General features: G+C 40.5%; 1 long non-coding RNA gene across 1 annotated transcript; it reads right to left on the bottom strand.

The window, feature by feature from the left end:
- Nucleotides 1-2044: 2044 nt before the first annotated feature.
- Nucleotides 2045-3141, bottom strand: LOC308140533. The gene is made up of 2 exons (XR_013936952.1): nt 2841-3141; nt 2045-2671 (listed from the first exon to the last, which is right to left on the bottom strand). It is a non-coding gene; the product is annotated as an uncharacterized lncRNA (long non-coding RNA).
- Between the last annotated feature and the right edge of the window lie 465 nt (nt 3142-3606).

Below are 3606 nucleotides of genomic sequence, written 5' to 3'. Positions count from 1 at the left end.
TTTCACAAGTAAAGGCCTTAAAGATGACAGGAAAATGTGCTGGTTTCTCCATGACTCATTGTCCTTCAACAATGCGAGAATATTTGAGATAAAAAGTGACAAATCATGACTGATCACCTGAGAAAGACTGAAAAGGAGTTTCAGCGTTATTTTTTTTTTTAATTTATGTTGTATTTTCATACACATAACATATGAAGGGGAAAAATAACATAATAGGTCTTTACACAAATACAATAATTATTCACTGAATTTACAATTTTCACTTTATGTTGAATTAGCCGGTGCTCCTCGGAGACGACGTCCTCTTCATCACAAACATGTTACTGTTGGAAGTCTGAGGGTGACGAAGAGGAAAGAGAGGAAAGTTTGTCATGTGATTAATGAGACAGGAGACACATGAATCAGACTGAGAGCAATTAAAAGGTTTAAAACACACACACACACACACACACACACACACACACACACACACACACACACACAACAAAGTCAAAATACAAGATAAATGCTTCATCTGAAATTCAAAAACTTTTTGAAAGTGAGCTTAACCTGGCCCCAGTTTCTCTTCAACTAAATCTTATCTGTCGCTATGTGACAGGATAGTATCAGAATATAATTTAACAACGTTGTGGCATTTGATGCCAGAAAACATATCTTGCGCCTTAGGATTTTGGATAAAGCTCCTCGGTTGTGGGCTGGCACAAGATGGTAATGTAATATTATATCCCACTGGACTTTCTGACCTGCTCATTAAAATCCAGAACATTTGATCGAGTATGGAAAATGTTTTGTTTTTTTTATAATATAATGATGCAAACACATCTGCTATTTCTTTTATTTTTCAATATTCCCAGCTCATCCATGAAATCAATGAACAAATACTTATAGGATAGAAGGAGTTTCTTCACTCACCAGGTGTAATTTCATTCAATACGTTCCTCCTGGTGTTTCACCGCGGACGGTCCTCCAGAGACACATGTCCGGGTGCAACAGCACAAACACTTCCTGTTTACACATCTGATCACCCAGATTGGCTCTGGCCATTATTGTGAGAACTAAAGAGACAAGACGAGATAGAAACATGAATTAACGAAGCAAGAAGGGTTTTCAGCTAAAATTGTTAAATGCTCTATGTCTACTCACATATACGCACGAAAAAATTGATGAAAAAGGCCTTTAGTGAATAATAATAATAATCTTATTTGTGTAAAGTTGCAACCCATTTTTTTGCATACAGTACATGAAATACCGGTAGTTTTGAAACAGGATGCTTGCGTACATTAACTACATGGAATTTCTGACAAAAACACTTGTACTACAACTTAACAACACTCATGTAATGATAAAGCAGGATAGGCGGTTGGAGAGTTCAGTGACAGAATGAATCCTTGTTGCAGAGTTACAGTTTAGCCCCCTGGTAGTGAGAATGACATTTCTGTGGCCGTCACACGAGTCAGTTTCCCATGCCTAATCTAAACTGTACTGTAACACCAAGAGATTTGCAATCTGTGCCAATAGCCATCATTTTCAGTTTCATGGAGGTTTTACTTCATTTGCATCTTGTTCTTCCAGAATATTTCTCTTTTGTATACTGTACTGTTTGCACGATCAATGATGAAGTGCGATCCCATTTTCAGAATTATAGCACAGTAAATTTTTAACATAAAAATTTCTTTGGTTTTCTTGCACCCTGTATTTGAAACCAATATGACATGCAAATTAACATTTCAATCATTACAAGCAGTGTATTAGCTTTGGCTGATAACAAACCTGTCTTGCTGGCTTTCTTTCTTTCTTTTTTGAACAAACATTGATGCCAAAAATGTGAATTCTCTCCTGCACTAGTATGTGCACAGTATGCCATTTCTGTTTACCGTTATTTTCACAATCATATATGGCATTGCTGAATCTGTTCTATATTTTCACAAGCTCAAACCTCACCATCTTTGAAAAATCAAACGTAACCCCAAAATTGTCAATGTGAACCATATCTTTAAAACAGACTATTTACAAATAGTTGCTGAAAAAAAAACTTTTAACACACTTTTTGTTTTTTTGTATTTATTTAGAAATGGGAGGGAAAAGGACAAGGTGTGTGTGCAACACAGAAATACAAATATGTGGAAGCCACATGTTCACATAAAGAGTCAGGTGTCAGTGTGGACTAGTCCTCAGCCGCCCGGCACTCCAGTATTGCATCATAAAGGAGGCGATGCATTGCAAACTTTACATCCAACTGCTTCCACTTAGGGAGCTGCTGGAGCATCTCCCCTATCATCCGGCAGAATGTTTCCTCTCCGTGCGGTTCCACTGTGCGTTGGTCTAGTACCCGCAATCGCTTCAATATGGCCTCCTCTACAGTTGTGGGGTGCGCTTTCCTTTTTCGTGGCCTTGGAGACTGGGGTTCTGAAGACTGTAGTTCTGGAGACTGTGGTTCTAGAGACTGTAGTTCTGGAGACCGTGGTTCTGGAGACTGTGGTTCGAGAGACTGTGGCCTTGGAGACGGTGGTCCTGACGAGGATGCTGAGGTAGAAGGTGACACTGGGGCGATAAATGATCCTTCAACAAGCAAAGGAAGGTTCCCAGATGGCATGAGACGGGCAGCAGGGGGCGCAGCAAGGGGGGCAGCAGCTATGGCCTCCAACTGCCTCGTTGCCTCAGAGTCTTCACACTGAAACACAGTAGTAAACACATTAGTAACATATAACATTACTTAATTATATGTGGATCAGTTGGTAAGTATTGAGAACACTGGCGACACTCCCGACAACAGACTGTCGCCATGTTGGAAACAACAAGCTACTTTCTCCCGTTTTGTGATTCAAATTTGTTCAGATTACCTCTTGAGGTGATTTGAAGTCCCAGCGACGGTGCTTTATAAACACAGAGAGCCAGTCGAGCCCCGCGATGATGGGAGCAAAGGAAGTAATCCCTCCAGCGGAGCCTCTCCTCTTCAGTTTCTTCTTTGCCTTCACGTAACGATCGCGCAGATACTTCCACTTCACTCGGCAGGCGTGCTCGTCCTTTCCTAATGTTTTTGAGATTTCAAGCCAGGACTTCTGACACATGACGACATCTTTATGTTCTTTTAAATTGCAATTGTAGAGATGGGGGTGACGGCGAACCTCCTCACACAAGCGCTCCTCGGAGTAGTCCTCCATTTTTGTTGCGCGTCGCTGTTGCTCGCGCGCGTGCGCAGTCGATGAGTTACTGCACACTGCGCGCACACACGCCCTGCAATACACGCCTTGTTACTGATTACTTGTTTTTTTTTAACTAAGTTAGATTACAAGTTGCTTTTTTAGCTACTTTCAGTAGATGTCCACACCACCACATCGTCTCAACATGAAAATGAAAAACCTGCTGATTACTGCCTCCTGTTTATACATATTTTAACCTTTGACTTTCCTTATTCGTTGTATTTATATCTGACTCACAGTTTTATTATCAGATTTTTACAATTACTGGTATTTGTTTACTCCCTGATGTAGTTGTTGTTGCATTATTTATCTATTTATTTATTTTGCACTGCCTTCTCTGAGCTACCATTTAACACCCCCCCCCCCCTCACCCCAACAAACACACACAAATAATTAAGTCGTTCGT

This window comes from Blennius ocellaris, assembly GCF_963422515.1.
Source record: "Blennius ocellaris genome assembly, chromosome: 15".
In the NCBI taxonomy this organism is placed as follows: domain Eukaryota; kingdom Metazoa; phylum Chordata; class Actinopteri; order Blenniiformes; family Blenniidae; genus Blennius; species Blennius ocellaris.
This window is presented reverse-complemented; position numbering and strand designations above follow the sequence as displayed.